Below are 19,576 nucleotides of genomic sequence, written 5' to 3'. Positions count from 1 at the left end.
CGGCAGCAGCTCACCCTGGTATTCGACAGCTTAGCAGACCCAGCTGCTAGTCCGGCCAGCCAACCAGGATTTCGTCTTCCCCGCTGGTCTGAGCCGGACCGGATTCAAGTCCCATTCACGAGCTGCAGCTCCGGTCCTGAATGGGGTCACAAATGAGGGCAGGAAGAGAGAGAGGGAGAGAGACCCAGAAAGAGACACAGCACTAGGGAAGCTCAGAGAAGCAGGCGTGAGAATATCACTGCCTAAAAGATGGGAAGGAGGGTGACCATGCCCAGTCCCGGAAGGGGAGGGTTGGTAGCCAGCCTCTTCCCACCACCCTGCAGGAGGTGGGTGGAGGCCGAAGCCCCAGGGCGGGAGCTGGGGCCCAGGGGAGATGCAGGTGTGAAGACAGGGGGTTTGGGGACCGGGGAAGGAGTGAGCTAAGACGGTCACCAGAGGGGATGGCAGGGGCCTGGGGAGACTTAAGGATAAAGGAAAAGAGTCTGTGTTTGGGGGCAGTGGGGGGTTAGTATCACTGATAAGGCAAGAAAGTGACTAGTGGTTGACCAGGGCCCAGGAGGAGCAACAAAGGGAAGGGATTCAAAGTGCAGTCAGCCTGGATGACCTAGCTCTAAAAAACAGATGGGGACCCAGGGAGAGAGGAAAATGCAGACCACTGACCCCACCAGGGAGAGGAGGAAGTTGAGAAATTCTGGTTAGAAGGCCTCCTTGTTTCCAGGAAGCCAGAGAGTGTTTGCAAAGGGCAAAGTGGAGGGCAGGGGTGGCGTGGGAATGGTGGTGGGGGCGTGCAGGGAGGGGGGCAGAGCAGCCCTGGAGAGACCAGGTGACAGAGCCCGCCCGGGAGGAGGGCCGATCCGCAGGGACTCCGGTGAGCACGGAGCATGCTGCTTGGCCTTTCAACACAGAATGTGGCTCAGTTCGAGACAAGTCTCGCGGTCCTCTACCCATCTTCGAGTGTCCAGGAACAGGGGCGCTCAGTGCGGTGACCCAAGCTGCTGACTGCCTTCACCCAGGGCTGGAAGGGCTGAGTCTGGAGGCCAGTCCAGGCCAGGAGGCAGGTGAGCCCAAAAGGGAGAGATGGGCTGGTGGGGAAGGACCAGCAGGAGTAGCTGAGTCTCTTGAATGCAAACCAGGAGGAAAGGACTCCGGCTGGCTTAAGGCCAGGGGAGTCCAGGCCCTTGCAGGGGCAGGGCGCCCCTGGGGACTCTGGGTCTCTCCCTGCCACCTCTTGAATTCCCAGGCGAGCAGATCTGATTACTGGCCTGGCAGGTTCAGCGCTGGACCCTGGATTGGTCAGGGCCAGGGACGCAAGGCAGAACAGGGCCAGCCCCCTGGTATTTGAAGGCAGAGTCAGCTTGAGAAAGCCAGCTGCCTCGGGAAGGTCTCCCCGTGCAGGGAGACGGGAAGGGAGGGGAGGGCAGCAGAGCTCAAGCTGGGGGGCGGGGGGGCAACCCAGTGAAGAAGGCCCAGGGGCCGCCCTTGTTGGCACCAAAGACGCGCCTTGGGGAAGCAGAGGGTGGCCGGCGCCTCCCCCCGCCGGGGCCAGAGCCGGAGGGGTCGTGGGGGGGCGGGCTGGCGTGCTCCACCCCCAGCCCTGCCGGCGGGTGGAAAAGGGGGAGTTTGAAGTAGCACGTTAGCGCCGGGCAGAGAAACCACAGGTCCCCTCCTGGGCCCGCGCGGCCCCCGCCCTGGTGAGTGTGAGTGGCGGCGAGGGCTTTCAGGGCGGGCTCTCAGCACCGGGCCCTTGAGAGCGACAGCGGTCTTTTCCTGCCCAGGCCCCACCCGCCACTCGGGCCCAGCGCGTGGCTCTGGAGGGCCCTCCGGAGGGGACCCTCCGGCCAAGCGAAGCGGGTACACACGCGCAGCGAATCTTCCTCCAGCGGCTTCCCTGCCCCCACGCCTCCGATGGCCCCGGGAGCTGCGAGAGTGACAGCCCAAGTCTGCCCCAACCCACCGGGTCACCTGCGCCACCGCGCCCTTGGATGGCCACGCCCCCTGACGACTTCCAATGGGGTTCCGCTCCTCAGTCTCGCCCCCTCCTGGAGGCCCTCCCAGACTACTCAGCCCTTCTGGGAAGATCACTCGCTCGGTTCTTATCATGTAATGGAATATATTTGTCCTTTTTTTTTTTAACCCTTTTTTTTTTTTTCTTTAGCTGAGCTCTGCCTCCTCAGCCAGGCGGAAAGAACAGGACAGGAACAAGTAGTCTTTTTTTGTGTCCTTTCCAAAATTCAGGCCAGCGCCCCGCACATGTGAGCTAGTCCATGGCTGTGCTTTCAGAGATGGAAGCCAAGCCCTGATTCGCTGTCTTGAGGGGCTGTGTGGTCTGGGCAGTGGGGGGAGGGGGGGGACAGAAGGTTTGGCCTCATCTCTCACGCAGGCCCGTGCCAGGACGGGGGTTTTCGCCCAGGCGGGGTAGACATGCAAGTGTTCAGTTAAGGACTTCCCGCTCACCTCATGGACTGCACATCTTGTAGCTTTGACCTTCCCTCGTGCTTTTGTTGGAAGGCAGTTGTTCTCTGCCTTGGCTACTCATTCGAATTCCCTGGGGACTGTTTAGACTCTGGGTGATCGGGCACCCCCCCCCCAGGTGGGTTGAATCAGTCTCTGGGGGTGGGGCTCAATACTGGGAATCTTACTTTTTTTTTTTTTTAATTTTTTAAATTTGAGAGTGAGTGAGAGAGGGAGAGGGAGAAGCAGGCTCCCCACTGAGCACAGAGCCAGACTGGACCCTGAGATCGTGACCTGAGCCAAAGACAGACGCTCAATGGACTGAGCCACCCAGGCGCCCCAACACTGGGAATGTTAAAAGCTCCCTGGAACTTTCTGATGTGCAGAAGGCTGGGACCCCCTCATCTCTGGGTTATGAGATTTGGAAAAGCTTATGGGATTTGGAACCAAACAGCCCTGGGTTCAAATCCCAGCCCTGCTACCTGCATTTGATTGGGATCCTCTGAACCTTGATGCCTTACTTCAAAAATGGGTATAACATGCCTGTTTCTCAGAATGTAAGGTGCATACAGAGCTTCAAATAAGTACAAGCCCCCTAAAATGATACTCCCCAGGCCTCTTTGAGCACCTCCATGAGCCTTCATGGAGATAGACCCCCCAGTCTCCCATATCCAGGGTTATGTGGGGACAGCAAAGCTCCTTCAAGGGGTTCCCGGTGCGGACAATGGGAGCCATAGTTATTTCAAAGAGCTGGCGGGGGGGCAGTGAGAGGACTTAATTTTACTTCTGATTATAGAGAAAAGGACTCATGGTTCCTTTAAATTAACCTAAATGCCTCTTTCTACATGTTATACAAAATCCTCTATTATCTATTCGTTTTAGGGTTTTCCATGTTCTCAAAGGGAGCAGGGACCCTGTGTCGGGGAGTGGGATTGCAGTTGGGGGTGCAGTCCGTCTGTTGGCAGCTCCCGGTGGTCGCGGTCTCTGCGGACTTCCCGTCACCTCTCTGGGAGGCGGTGTGAGCCCTTCTCCTTCCCACGCCCGAACCGTCCGTGGGAGGCACAGGTTCCTGAGGCCCAGCGGGTGTGCGGGGAACATCTGCCAATGGGAGTCATGGATCTCTTGTGTCCCGAGCGTTGTTGGACAAGATCCTCCATATTCTGACACCACAGCGGTGGTGACCGCGGGGAAATTCTGGGCCCAGAATTCAGTGGTTTTTTTTGTTTTTTGTTTTTTGTTTTTTTTTTTGCGAGAGAGAGAATGAGAGAGAGCACGAGAGGGAGGAGGGTCAGAGGGAGAAGCAGACTCCCTGCCGAGCAGGGAGCCCGATGCGGGACTCGATCCAGGGACTCCAGGATCATGACCTGAGCCGAAGGCAGTCGCTTAACCAACTGAGCCACCCAGGCGCCCAGAATTCAGTTTTTAATGATACTAGGGAGAGGCTCACCAGGAAGCTGCTTCGAATTCTTAAAATGGAAGGGGCTTCACATATTTTCAGGAGTCTGAAGGCTGTAAATATGACCTATTTATCTGAAGATAAACTGGATTGTGAGGTGAAGAAGGGCAGCTTAAGCTTGAGAGATGGAGCTTCTTACATTATTCAAAGCTCTTAATCACATATATATTCAAGATTATGGTAAAGGAAATACGGCCCGTTATGAGCTGAATTGCCTCCCCCCCTCAGATTCGTATGTTCAGTCGCATCCCCCTAGTACCTCAGACTGTGACTGTGTGTGGAGATGGGGCCTTTAAAGAGGTCGCTGAAGTAAAATGAGGCCCTGAGGGTGGGTCCTAATCCAATCTGACTGGTGTCCTTATCAGAAGAGGAAATTTGGACACTGGGACACGAAGGGTGGGGTGTACAGAGGGAAGGCCACGAGAGGACCCAGGGAGAAGGCAGTCACCCGCAAGCCAAGGAGAGAAGCCTCAGGAGAAACCAGCCCTGACGGCCCTTGATCTTGGACGTCCAGCCTCCAGCGCTGTGAGCAAAGAAACTTGAGCCTGTGGTGTTTATTGCAGCAGCCCTAGGAGGCCAATATGCTGCCCCAGATCGCTTTTCTGCGTGTGCCTGACACCACTGACAAGCGGGTCGCGACAGGGTTTGGGGAGGGGGGAGGAAATGGCGTGGAGGGGCTCCTGCTGGCAAAGCACGCAGCGGAGGGTCGGGCACGCAGTAAGTTCTCAAGAAGTGTCAGGGCTCCTACCGTGTTCCTACGAGCATAGTTACCCTGACGGTCGCCACAGGAGAGCACAAAGCCCACGTTCCCAAGACTGGGCCCCATGGGTGACAGAGCACATGGCCCTCTGTTTGCCAAGCTCGGTCTGCCTTTGTCACACTGTCTTTCCCTCACCTCTCATTAAACGTATCTTTTTAGAATTCGGAGAATTAAGAAAGTGTTCTCCTTTTCTGTGTTTGTTTGGAAAAGCCAGAGATTCCCCTGGCCGAGGACTAGATGCCTGTGACTTGAGTTCTCTTTGGGGTGGGTGGGAACACTGGTTCATTTTTTTAATCTTTTTTTTTTTTTTAAGGTTTTATTTATTTATCTGAGAGAGAGAATGGGAGACAGAGAGCATGAGAGGGGGAGGGTCAGAGGGAGAAGCAGACTCCCCGCCGAGCAGGGAGCCCGACGCGGGACTCGATCCAGGGACTCCAGGATCATGACCTGAGCCGAAGGCAGTCGCTTAACCGACTGAGCCACCCAGGCGCCCCAACACTGGTTCATTTAAATGAGGTTTTCGGGGCGCCTGAGGGGCGCAGTTGGTTGAGTGTCTGACTCCTGGTTTCGACTCAGGTCATGATCTCGGGGTCCTGGGATGGAACCCACAGCAGGCTCTGCAGGAGCAGAGAGTCTGCTTGAGATTCTCTCTCTCCTTCTGCCCCCCCCACCGCTCCCCACTCACACGATGCACGCGTGTGCTCTCTCTCTCTCAAAATAAATAAATAAATCTTTTAAATAAAGTTTTCAACTCCGGGTGCCTCACAGTAAAATGGAGGCTGACGGCCTCCGTGCCCATTTAAATGGCAGGAGCCCTGTGGGGGACAGTGAGGTCGGAAGGACAAGCTCATCACCCGAGCTGTGTGGCCTTGAATAAGGCATCTGGCATCTCTGACAGGAAGCGGTTTGACACAGTTGCTCCTGACGGCCCTTCCAAGGGGCACCTGGGGATTTTACCTGTGACCTTGGGGAAACTTGAACCTCTTCTGGCCGTAGGAATCTAGGCATCCGTGGGTCCCTGGAAATGCTTCCAGCTGGCCTCAGAGCCGCAGGCCTCCGCAGGGCCAGCTTGGGTGACGGCACGGCCCTGAGCGCCAGAGCCCAGAATGCCCCGCTGGGACCGTCGGGCTGCTCAGGCTCACCCACCCTCGGATCAGTGAGGCCGGGGTGTCTGTCACATGCCCAAGCAAGTTTCTGTCACAGGGGAACTGAGGATGGGAGTACAGATAAGAAGACGCATCTGAAGGGCGCCTGGGTGGCAAAGTCTACTGAGTGTCTGACTCTTGATTTCGACTCAGGTCATGATTTCAGGTCATGAGATCGAGCCCCGCGTCGGGCTCCGTGCTTAGTTGGGGAGTCTGCTTGGGATTCCCCCTCTCTCTCCCTCTGCCCCTCCTGCTCGTGTTTTTTCTCTCTAATAAATAAATCTTTCAAAAGAAGAAGGAGACGCATCGGATCGATGTGAATTCTCCAAATCTCGCGACTGTCTTGACTCCTCAGAGCCTCAGAAGGGCCAGTGGGCTTCCTTCCGCCTGGCTGAGTTCTCAGAACTGTCAGAGGGGTCTCTCCTCAGACTGGCTGTCCAGAAGCACCCCCATCTCCCATCTGGGAACATATGCCAAACAAGGCAGATACCCAGGCCCCACCCCAGACCTGCCGGCCCAGGATCTCGGGCTGCGGTTAGCCATCCGTGTGTTAACGGGCCCTCCGGGGGGTTCTGACTTGCTCCAAGTGTGACAATTAGCCACTTGACACCGGAACTGATCACTTAGCAGAGGCGCAGCCCCCACCCCCTGACTGCGAGTCTCAAACTTTGAATTCACTTGTAGCGCTGGGTTCAGAATGCAGATACCTGGGCCAGCTCCCTGGGATTCTGCGTTAGGCGTGGGGGATGTTCTGGGCCATCGCGAGGCATTTTCTCTGTGCGACTCTGTCTGTGCACGTGGATGTCTGTGTCCTCGCTCCGCTGGACAGCTTTCATCGGCTTCTTTGCCCTCTCTCTTCTGTTCCTTAAACACCATCTGCTTGGCTCCCTGGTCTGTAACGTCCTTCTTGCCTTCATCCTCTTCTCTCCAAAGTCCCCGCTCTGTACTTGAAGGCTCAGCTCAAAGAGCATCTCCTCTTGGAGTCTCCCGTTCCCTCCCTGCCCCTTCTCACCCCCAGCCCCAGCGGTGTTCCTGCAGCAAGTCCGCAGGATTACCGCGATAGGCCGGGCTGGCGTGGACGGGACCGTATTACGAGTCTGCAATTCCCCCAGGGCCTGGCACTCAGCAAGAGAGTCGTACTTGTTTGTAGGCCTTTCAATTCAATTTATTTCAGTCCAATTCAACTCAATGCCATTCAACTTAATTCGTGTCAGCAGCATGGAAGAGCCCGGGGGAGCCGCTTAGGAGCGCCAGCACGCGGAAAGCAGGCCTCGGGGCTGGTGGAGGGACCCCACTCACTGAGCAGGCTTGGGGACTTGCATTCCCGGGGCGCGCCACTCAGCGCTTCCTGCTCCGGAGGCCCTGACACGTGCTAGGTTGCCCAGCCCCCTGCGAGGCCCCTCCTGGCCCAGCTCCTCTTTGACCATTTCCCTAAGATGAAACTGGAAGCTGCTAAGGTATGTGTTGCAACCATCCTGTTCCAGGGGCTGGTGAGCTCCCTTCACCCAGAGCCGCCGGTCTCCTGAGCTTGGTCACCATCTATGTAATGGGGAAAGAGCAAGCTGAGCTGAAGCAATCTACGGCTTCTTGGGTCGTACAGTTCCCCTGGTCCTCGTTGGCGGGTCCCCCCGCCCCCATCCTACCTGCTGGCAGGGGAGGCCCGATTTACCAGGATCTCTCCACCCAGAAACATCGCCCAAGAGCTGTTAGTCAGAAGCCACAAAGCCCTGGCCCCACAGCCATTCCCGGCCGTGACTTTTCAGCGGGAGCCGGGGGGACGATCCAGCTGAGCAGGGTTGGTGCGGTCCTAGGTGTCACAGAGAGCAAAACGGTGCAGAAAGGATGGCCAGTCTCCAGGACCCACACGTCCGGGGGGGTTTCCTGCAGCAGCCTGGGCAGAGTGCGCAGCCCTGGCCCCTGGATACGGGGACAGGAGAGGTTGATGAAGCATCAGTGCGTCTCCCTCCTCCTGCGTCTGAAACAACAAAGGGAGAGAGTGACCTCCTGAGAGGCTTCAGGACAGCCCTGGGATCACATCCCTCCCCGCGGTGCAGCGAGGGGCTGGACAGAGGTGACAGGGCTGTGCGCCCGCCTTCCCCCCCAACAAGATGCTTCCTGCTTGTTTGAGGCCAAATATTTCACCCGATCAGAGACCCAGAGAATCTCCCCGCTGCCCAGTCTTCCCCCAGGAAGAAACAAATAGGAACATCTAAACGTGGGGTTCAGAGTTTCTTAAATTGATCCATCCTGTGAGTCCCCCAAAGGAAGGATAAACATCGTGCCTCTTGACTGGGATTTAGTGAGACTTCCATGCTTTTGGTGAGAACCCGGCGTACATGGAAATAAAACACTTAGCTATGCTCCACGAGTAACGCATAAAAGCCACGAAGCCCGATGCGGAGAGAGCTGGGGGCGTTTTGCTTTGTAAGTGAACCAGCTCCCGGATCCTTTCACTCATCCTTTCATTCACTCAGCAGTACGTGGAGCACCTGCACCGCGCCAGGCCTGGACCCAGAGCAAGAGGTGGTCCTTGCTCTCCCGGAGCTCGCGGGGTGGGGGGAAAGCAGAGGACAGGCACGCCACCACCAGGATTCAGTCAAGTCGCCCTGAACAGGGACCCCAGACCTAACTGTGGGTGCCTGGAACGGGGAGTAGGGAAGGCTAAGGAAGCTTCCTTCGAAGAGGTGACCTGAAAGCCGAGGTTGAATAACTAAGACCCCACCTTTCCCAAGTCATCAGTACCAACAGGGCAGTAGTGGGACAAGCCAGCAGCAGCAGATGCCTCCTGACTCACTGCACTGAGAAGGTTCCACGTCACTTCTGTGCCGTTCCTGCCAAAAAGGCAGAATCTGAATCTGTTCACAAGGAGAGAGCACACGGGCTCTAGCTGGGGGACACTCTGCAAAGCCCGTACTCCTTAAGAATGCTTTAAAAGTCCAGAAAGACTGAGGGAAGGTTTCAGGTTAAAAGAAATTAAGGAGACGTGACAACTAAACGTAACTCATGATCCACGAGCATCCCTGACACAATTCGTGAAGCCGACCGTCGCTTGTGGATGAGAAAACCTCGCATCAGGGTTACATTTCCTGACTTGGATAACTGTCATTTGGTTGTGTAAGAGCGTGTGTTTGTAGTCAGGACATAAACACCGGTGTGTTCGGGGGCAAAGGGGCATGTCTGCAATTCACTCTCAAACAGGTCAGCGCAAGTGTACGTGGGTGTATGTAGATCTATGTGGTGGAACGTTAACGAGTAATGATCAGGGTGAGGGTTAAGGCCATAGGGAATTTGTACTATTTTGCAGCTTTTCTCTGTTTGAAATGCTATCAAAATGAAAGGCTACCCCTAAGCTGGGCGCTCAGCCAGCAGGAAGGGGCCGGGTGTTGGCATCCTCCATCTGGGGCGAGGGCCGGGAGGTGGCAAGGGTGTGGTTGCACAGGGAATAGGCAGTTCAGCCGGGGGGTTGGGGGGGTCCAAGTTCAAGGTCGGGACTAGTGAGCGATCAGATTCAAAGGTCAGGTGTAGGCGAACAGTAGAGGATTGGGTCTTGGTCCTGCCGGCTGTGGGGAACTGTAGCAAGGTTTTAAGCAGGGGAGAGCGACGGGACCAGGAGGCCCAAGAGGGTGGGCTTGAAGGGACTAAGCCTGGCAGGACACTGGGTCAGAGCTGTCCCAGCACTGTGGGCAGTGGCCAGTAACCGCCCCCCACACATACACGTGGGGCAGCTGTGCTTGTCAAGTGCAGGAACTGAGCTGAGAGGAGAGTGGTAAGAGGTGGGGGGGCGGGTACCTGTACAAAGGGAGTTTCCTGTGGCAGTGACCGCACCAACTGAGACAGGACACACTGAAGGAGAAAGTGGTTTAGGGAGGAAAATGACCAGTTCCCGTGTTGAGTTTGAGGTGCCTTTGGGACACTGATGTCTGGCCGGTGGCTCTGACGGCCCCAGAAGAGGTCAGGGTGCTGGGGCATTACACTGCCCGGGTCCAAATCCTGGGTGGCTTTACTATCTCGAAAGCTGGGTGACAGTGGGCAGTTTGCTTTCTCGATCTCTGCCTCCATTTCTTTGGCTGTAACACGATGGGATTAGAACCTTTCTCATAGGGCAGGGGGCCCTGGCAAGGACACGAGTGAACACAAGTAAAACGCCTAGAAGAGTCCCTGGATCACAGGAAGTGCTCAAAGGGTCAGGCACCGCCGCCTTCAGCCGCCCTCTGGGGCATCCAGCAAGAGGGCAGGAACGATAGGAAGGGGCAGGTGAAGCAGCTCCATCTCCGTACAAGCAGAAGGAGAGCACGCAGGGCCTGGCAAAGCATCGCTGTCTGTGGTACAGTATATGCCATCCTGCCATTCAGCGAGTCAGGGGCTCCCAGAGGCAACAGGGCAGATGGGCTCATTACTTTGCACCAGGCAACGCCTTCAGGTGGGACCCCTGGCTCTCCTGGGGCACGCCGCAGTATGCGGGAGCACTGGGTACGCTCATGATCCAAATACAGATTCCTGGGCCCCAGCCCAGAGCAAGAGTCAGAAGCGCTGGGGACGACGCCCTGAACACTGCGCTTTAAGCGAGCCTCGCCCCTGCAATCTTCTGGGCAATTGCATTCGCGAATGCTGCCTGAGGGCAAATAACTGTTGAAGTGATGCATTTTGGAGGGAGAGAACAAAGGGCAATTATTTCCATCCTTAATCACAAATATTTTGGACCTTGACTTTATTCAATAAAGTATATAAGATTTTAAGTAGCTAGGTGTTTCCCATCATCTTAATAAAGACAGTGTTCCCTTGGGGAAAAAAAATGATGGGAATATTTTAGAAAAAAAAATCCAGGTAGGTTGAAGTGGTTATTATTACTTTTTACTTTAACCTGGATAAAAGATGCCTTTCAACAAAGGAAAGTCTCTTCAAATACATGGACTATCTATCATAAGGGAAAGCAAGCAGATTTTTTTCTAAGATCATCTGGAGAGCAGAACTGGGACGCAGACCACGAGGAGGCTGATTTGGGTTGAAGAAAGAATTGTCTAATAGTTGAGCTGTCCAAGGATGGGAGTGGGTGCCTGGCCCAGCGGAGGTGTCCGTAGAGGGGGTTATGGAAGAGAGTCTTGCACTGGGCAAAAAGCTGGACACTTGACATACAGGGAGGGCTATATAAATATTCATTGAATATTAGTAACTAGTAACTCCAGTACTATTATCCCATTTTACAGAAGCAGGCTGAGACCAGTTAAGTGGCTCGTCTAAGGTTATCCAGCCACTAAATGGGTGAGCCTTGAGTCCCACATCGGGTTCTCTGCTCCGCGGGAAGCCTGCTTCGCCCTCTCCCACTCCCCCTGCTTGTGTTCCCTCTCTCGCTGTCTCTCTCTGTGAAATAGATAAAATCTTTAAAAAAAAAATCGAATACCAATAGCACGGATGTCCGAGTGAAAATACTTGATTAGTTCATCTGAAGTGAACGTGTGTGTGTGTGTGTGTGTGTGCGTGCTGGAGGCGAAGCAGAGGGGTGCTTGGCCAGCACCACAGACGACGCACAGGGCTGTCTTGTACAGCATTCATCGTTCCACTGACAGGATCATTCAAATAACTTAAAAATCCGAATCATTTCATTGACATCTTAGCAAAAGCAGTATTTTTCACTTTAATTTGATGCTTCGTTTGGGGTGGGGGGTGGGGTACAGAGGCTGGTTGGGTTGCATCGGCTGGAGCAGTAGTTTGCTTTAGGAGAGAAAAGTGCCTAACAGTCTGTCTTCTTCCCAGTCCTTCTTCACCTTTCTAGCAACGCCACGGGCAGCCCTGCTCAGGAACCCTTCACTGCTGTACCAACTGTGAGCAGCAGGGGGCAGCAAAACACACCCATGCAGACAGGTATCAAGGCTGGCCTGGGAATAATGGTTACACTTTCAAGGGTTTTCCTATCATTTGGAGAATTCCAGAAGAAGAGTACTACTGATTTAAAATTATGAAACCCAAAACACAGAAGTAATTACTTACTCCCTTATCACAAACTTAGTAACTAAAAGGATCTTAACACAGCTAGTCCCTTGACATGAAATACTACCTGAACAGGGCTTGTACTTCTATCTTCTTCAGTCTTTCCTCACGGTGATCTTGTAATGGCTGGTGAGCAGCTTTTGAACATCTACGATAGCTTACCGAATTGTCTCAACTTGGTATGATTTGCTAAGTTATACAAAAAAAAATTTAACAAAAAAATATTTAAGGTTACGGTTCACTCAGTTTGGGAACTGACTGTGATTTCCCTATTGTTTCGCTTCCTTTTCTAGAACTCACCTACGGGATTTCACCTGAGCCACACTTACAGCAACTCTTGGGCACTTGCTTGCCAGTCTCCTGAGTTTTGTGTTGGTAAATGCTTCCTGCCGGAGCTGCAATGTACAAGCAAGAGGCCATTCTGGCCTCTTCTCTAGAACCCTCCAGGTGTGGTTGTCTGCCACATGAGCCTGGAAGTCTCGTCGTGTCTGTACAGATGAAACCAAGACTCGGGCACAGCAATTCAACCTATTTCCTCCTGGGTTTTCGGGAAATGGTGACCGGGCTCCCACCTGGAAACCTTCCATATCATGGGGGAGACAGGAGAATCATGTGAAGGTTCTGGACACAGACATGTCTGTGCTCTGGTCTCAGCTTTGTCACTTAGTAGCTGAGAGGTTTTTAGTAAGTTACTTATGTATTCCGGTTCCTCGTTTACAAAATGAGGATATACCTACTTCACTGTATGGCTGGGATGATAATTCATATTTATTAAAACATTTGTCATGTGTCAGGTACTATTTTAAGACTTGGTGATCTGGTAAATACAATTCTTCAAACGGGGGCGACAGACAACGGAAGAACAAGGTAGTTTCAGATAGTGGTGAGGGTAGATGGACAGTTAGAAACTGCTGTGGCGCAGATGCTTGAGTTGATGCCTCGGACGAGGGGAGTGGATCGGGGAGGACGGACAGGCAAGGATCACGTGTGGGTGGGGACCTGGGTAGAGGGAATCATGGCCAAGTCTGGGGGCCAGGGGGAGCAGCAGAGGAGGGGTGAGAGGCAGGGGAGGACCAGATCCCCGTGGACGACGGTGGTCTCCATGTTCACGGGAGTGTGACTGGAGGCCAGACGAGGGGCAGGACTGGACTCACTGGGTCAACGTGGGCACAGGGACTGGGAGGCAAAGGGTGGGGCAGGAGGGGCCGCACTCAACACAGTGCCTGGCACAAACTCAGCTGCAGATGTAGTTGATCAATTAAAAAAAACAACTCATGGGAAGCTGGAGTTCCTTTAAGGAAAAAAGGAAAAATACTCTCAAGGATTTTCCACCAATAATCTTCATTTTCTCTGAATATGTAAAGTCACAATACATCCAAGGTTTTTAAATTGGCTCATTTTCTGAGCTACAGCGAAGCTGCCCACAACCATTGTGATTATTATACTCATTGTAGGAGGCTCAGATAAATTTAACATGTTTCCTCCATTATAAAATAGAAGCATTTTGAACATTTTTGAAAAGGAAAAATAAAATCTACCACCGTACCACAAAAACTGCTTTAGCATCTTGTATATATATTGCTCTTCGGACTTGGGACTAATCTGACATTTAATACTGAGTGTTCCAAGCGTTGTGGACAAGAAATTAAAAATGCTGGTTCTTACTGTCCTAATATTTTTTGATTCATTTTTTCCTTTAGGAAAGACTAAAAACATTCCATAGCTACACTGTATCTCCAAAGTTTTTTGGAGCTCTCCATACTTTTTCTATGAAGAACACATTCAGCTCTATCGCTTACAATAAAATCTTGAAAAGGAAATTCTAGGTACTGACTCATCAACATAGATGAGGAAGTTAAATCAAAGACACCTCTCTCTGCTTGTTTAAAAATGTTTAAAATTCAGGTCAGGATATGCGGTCTGTACAATTGCTGGGAACCCAAACTCTCAATATGTGTGTGAGTATTGGGTGGAGGGGTGTCTTATGACCATCACCTGAAAAGTCAACTAGCTGACAAACAGCACAAATAAAAGTCATCTTAAATCATCTTTATTCTAAAACAAGATTTTCTTACTTGAAATGTCAGAATTTTAAAAGCTTTTAGAAAATGTGTGAGGCTTTTTTCTTTTTACAAATCCCAGGGGAAAATTAAGATCAATATTGTACTACTTTTTTTTTTTTTCCTTAGTATTTCGGATTCACTTTGTGCTTCTAACGTTTAAGACCTAGCAATAATAGGCAGTACCACTTTAGGTGTTCTGTGTACAAATACTTTCAGGACCAGCTTTAACTGCGGGACATGTAGATTTAAAAATGCATTTTACAGGACAGCAGACCGGTTTAGGTGTGTTTTGCTAGACCAATGGAAATAACAAAGAAGAGGGGTACTACCCTTGGGTTTACCAAACTGGAAAAACTGTGATTTCCAGATACTCACAGAGCAGGAACATTTCTCAAAGGCGCACAAAAAAGTTATGGATTAATCAGGCCCACTTTCATTAAGTAGTCCTGAATGACAGCCAGAGAACATCCTTAGCCACCAAATAAAGCCTGAGGAAGAAAGCGGTCATAAATAACCTGATGAAAATATGCCAGAAATCACATTCCAAGTTTGAAAGCACTAGAATTAAAATAGCAAACCCAAGACCTCCTGCAATGAATTAGGAAATATAAAAAAATTATCTGGAACCAAAGGTATTTTGCCTATAATGAATGAGTTCAGATGTCTTTGAAGTTCTGAAATTGTTAGATTATGAAGTGGAGAGAACTGCAATCTAATTTAACTCATAGCAGAGCTAAAATTAGTAAGAATTTATTAAATGCTTATGTGCAAATGACTGTACTTGGACTTTTTAAGATTTCATATTGGACAAATGGGAGCCATGTTACTGGAGAATGGTGAGAAGTTAAGATTGGGGAGATTTATGGAGGGAAATAAACATTTGTGACTTGTTTGTTTGGGGTTACAATAGAAAGTTTAAGTGAAAACCAGTCACAGGCAGTTAGAATGGCACCAGGAAAATAAGTGAGGACTAAGGTAATAAACAGTTAGCAGATAAAGCTCTCCAATGCGAGCACAGAGAGAAGGACAAAGAGCCTGAGTTTGGGGTTAGTCAGTGGAGATAAGAAAAGGAGGCAAGAACATCACAGAAGTGAAGAGGAACTTTTGAGGGGGCTGGTGGTCAGTGAGTTAATTGCACAAGTCAAGGCCAGAGAATTCAGAGTGCAGAAGGATGGCAAATAGGGAACCATGAGATCCCGAGAACAGGTTTTTGGCACAGAAGCTAATTAGAAAGAAATTTAAAAGACTGAAAGCCTAGTGAAGAAAAAGCAGCCAATAGTGTTGAGATACTTTGACAAGGAGAGAAAACAACAAAACAGGAATGCAGTGAGAGGGGCAAGAGTATCATGTAAAAGACTTAAGACAGGAGGGTTTTTGTATAGGTGGGCACAAAAGGAAAAAAGTCAGAGATGGTGAGGACGATGGGAAAGGGGGTGCACATCTGGAGACAGAAGTCTCAAGAATCTGAGAGGATTGATGACAATGAAGAAGGCCCTGTAACAGCTCTGAACGCCTTGTGTAGACAGCCCATCCAGGACTTTTCCTTGAAACCAGACTATCAGGCCATCAGCCACGTGAGAAGTCACCCTAGTGACCAAAGGGTCACAGGATCTTACCAGTGGTTCCCGAAAGGAGATTACTTCCAGGTAGAGGCTTCAGTCTAAACCAGACGTGGGTTACCCAGGTGGACTTCAACTAGGGAGTCAAGCTAGGCCACTCTCAGACTACCGCGCGGGGTCCTCCTGCCACTACCATCTCTGCAGACGGCTTCAGGACAGGCAGACCACAGCCTGCTCTAGATCTGGTTTCCCGCTGAGTGGAGACACAGAGTGCCGGCAGCTTGCAGTGGCGAATGGAGATACATAACCATGATTTTCGGCCATGAAAAGCTCACTCGATTATGAACAGTTTGAGGTATTAAATACAAGACCTTAAAATACACGTGACTCTAATAATGAACTGCTCAGGAGAGTTCAAGGGATGAAGTCCTGTTTTTATGTGTACTGAGGACCAACGACTTTCAATCTTTTACCTCGGATGATGGCAACAGGTCCTCTTAAAAGAGCCACTGTCCAGAGTATTGATAAACCTATCTTGACTTTTGGCTGTGATAGCACAAGAAAATAAGAAGGTATCTACCTCAGAGAAAATATCAAGCAAATCCTAAGCGATGCAACTAGAACACAGGTAGGTAGATTTTGTGTGTGAATGTGAAGGTGCTCCCTGTCCGAGGATTCACAGGTCTTGTTCCAACAAAACTGGAGGCAGCAATGGACCAAATCTGCACCATGGGTGCCTCTGGGCTCCTTGAAGTGGTTGCATCATGGATAATGGGGTTAGCTGGGGTAGTTGTGAGGATTGAATAAGAACGTATGTGGTAGAACACAGAGCAGATGTTTGATGTACCTGCTCAATGTGAACACTATGCTTGATGAAAATATTTCCCACACTCCTTTCTAACATGCTTTTAGAACCTCAGCACCTATTTTGACAAATCTAAGATAGATGATCAAATGGATTTCTGAAAATACACAAATAAGACTGATTCTCTTTGGGTAGCTCTGTGTGAAGCTCAAAGAAATTCTGGGAGGAATTTAAAAATTGTTTGGAGTAGCAGCGCCATCGCTGGAGAACATGGCAGCCGCCCCAAGTGCTCTGAAAAAGGTAATTCTCAGTCTGATGGGCAGGCTCGAATAGTTACAATAAAACCCCCCCTTGGCAGCCCTATTGCTCTGGTTCCTTATTATATCCAGAGAGCTAGCCACATTACATGTCCATCTTAAGACTTTCACTCTTTAGCTAAAAAAAATACCACTATTTAGCTTTCCTCTACAGAATTTGACTACTATCCATGTTGAAGTCCAAAAAGTACCATGTACACCTCTCACTCATATGCTTCCCGGGATGTTACAACAGTATGGAGCTTTACAACAGCAGTAGCAATCACTTACGTAGCTTCTGATGTGCCAGGCAAAGTTCTGAACGGCTAGCAACTCTAAAAGGTAGGCACCCAAAACTGAAGTCAATGAGATGATGTAACTTGACTCTAACTAAGAGAGCTGGAATTTGAACCCAGGCAGCCACAGAGGAGTCCATTACATACCTTAGTTCTTTCTGGGTTTGCTAACTAAATTTAAGAATCATTCAGTAACACTGTATTAAGGGTTTGTAGGTAACAATCAATTTGGGACACTTCAAGTATCTCTCAATTTAAAAAGAACACATCAAGACTCCACAGATGAGCTGCCTTCTCAAGGTCACACTTTAGTGGGCAGGGTGGACTATATTCCCAATCCAAAGGCTAGCAAACCATACCGTCTTTGTTCAACCTCACAGAATTGCCAATGATACTGGGTTATCACCAAGAACACTTCTAAACACAATCCCATGGAAGAATGACAAAGAAAACTGGCCCACATTTTCTCATTCTTTAAACACTTGTGATAAGGCTTCCACATGAAAACTGCAAGCTAGAAACTGGGGATAAAATGCAAATAAGATGCAGAACTCACGGTCCGCAGAGAGACAGACATACCACACAAGGTGACAGATCGTCACAGGTACTATAACAAAAATCTACGTAAGGGTTGATCTTCAAGTTTTCTAGAGGATACTGGATTTTCTTTTCTAATGCTCCACGGTGCCTCTTAAGGGAAATCCACACTTGAACAGAAAGAAGACAGAAGCCTAATCTACAATCCCGGTTTTGTGTAGTTGTATAACCCAAGAACGAGTACAGTTGACCCTTGAATGTGGGCTTCAGGGTGCTGATCCTGGCACAGTCAAAAATCCACATACAACTTTTGACTCCTCAAAAACGTAACTACTAATAGCCTACTGTTGACCAGAACCATTACCAATAATATAGTTGATTAACACACATTTTGTATATGTATTATATACGATATCGCTACAATAAAGCTAGAAAAGATTAAGAAAATCGTAAGAGGAAATACATTTACAGAACTGTATTTATTGAAAAAAATCCATGTATAAGTGGACCCATGCAGTTCAAACCCGTTGTTCAGAGGTCAACTGTACTTCACTCTCATCTTTTAACATGAAGATGAATCTTCAACCCTTTAAAACTTGAAAATCCGCCAAACTAGCATATCAATCTTAAAATGTTTTTGAAGACCATGATTTTGTTAATCAAGGGTATTTAAAGAGGTGTCATTATCAAGATTAAATAGGGTACTGTGGATAACTGAATTATATAAAAAATTTCAAATTATACGTATACACCAAACACACAAATCGATTTGTAACAGCTCAGAAGACTCTTTGGGGTTATTTTATAGTATTCTGGAGTTGAGTGGCATTTATATACTACTGTATAGTACAAGTAAAGGTACAGTATATTAAGTACTGAGTTTATTGGACCTTTTCAGTTGCTGAATTCTGGAAAACCAAGTATTTTTAAGCTGCCCAAATGCTTGGTTTCATAAAATTTCCATCTTAAACATGATGCAGGGGAAAGAATGTGGGAGTTTTAGAAATAGCTCTGAATCTAAATTCAATATGTAACACCTTGCATAAGCTACTTAAATTCAGGAGGTTTTGTTTTTTCCATCTATAAAGTGAGAATCACCTTCCTTCAGTTGCTGTGAAGGTTTATTAGAAGATGAATGGAAAGGCCCAAGAGAACACAATCTATGGCTGATGTTTAATAAATGAGTTCCTTTTCTACTGCCTTTAAAAAAGCTGCTAAATGGTACCCGAACCTCAAGAAATAATTCCCAAGTCTGAAAAAGGGAAAACTCCAGAACTTCAGATTACATATAGAATTAATTACTATGAAAGTCTAGGCTTTTGTGTAAACAAAGAATAAAATCATACAAATATTAACTGGTACAGTTCTCTAAGAGGCCTAAAGAAACTGTTGAGAAGTTTGCAGGTCAGTTCTGTTCTTGCCTCGTACTATCCGAATATTCCGCTTTATGCTAGTAGTGAGGGGCTGAGAGGTCAGGCTGCTCTTCACTAAGCTGGAAATATTAGTTCAAAGTAGGATTTTATTTAGTAAAACTATAACAAATGTATTATTTTACAGCTATAAATGATGCTGTCCAAAAGTGTGGCAAATTATTTCAAGTGTACCTGGAAATACAGATTTAAATTTTTAAATTTAAGCTAACATCTAATTTTGGAACTAAAATAAGGAAAAACCAAGGACCTATCAAAATCCTGGTGAGAGACAATGTGTACTGCCAAGTTCAAGGTAAAAAAAAAAAAAATTAAAAATGACATCATTATTTAAATGCACTAACCAAGTTTCTTTTTTCTTCCAACCAAGGGTATGGCTATTATTGTACCAAAAAAAGATGAATGCTGTATGAGAGACTGACATATTACATTTACCTACTACTGTACCTCCAAAATAATGTTAAGTCATTAAACAAAGATTTCAAGGTCACATTACCACTATTAACTACTCCGCAACAGAGGCAAAGACAATTATAGGCTAATGCACTGCAAATACACCTTTAAGGCAGTGGCTTTTTAATGTTGTTGTTTTTTTTTTCTTAAGACCTAAATTTGCCTTTTCCTCCTATCAAAGTCACTACCTTCTGAAACTTACTTAAATTTAAAAACTACTAAAATCAAGTCTATGTTCCTTTTCTTCTGACTTCTGTCTTCCTCAGGATCTTGTAGGTCCCATTCCCGCCCCACCACCCTGCTCAGACAACACTTCAGAGGGCAGGGGTAGTCTGAAAAG

Source organism: Mirounga angustirostris, unplaced genomic scaffold (genome assembly GCF_029215605.1).
Source record: "Mirounga angustirostris isolate CCGP_5_RB_7025 unplaced genomic scaffold, mMirAng1.0.hap1 SCAF_8, whole genome shotgun sequence".
NCBI classification, from domain to species: Eukaryota; Metazoa; Chordata; class Mammalia; order Carnivora; family Phocidae; genus Mirounga; species Mirounga angustirostris.
This window is presented reverse-complemented; position numbering follows the sequence as displayed.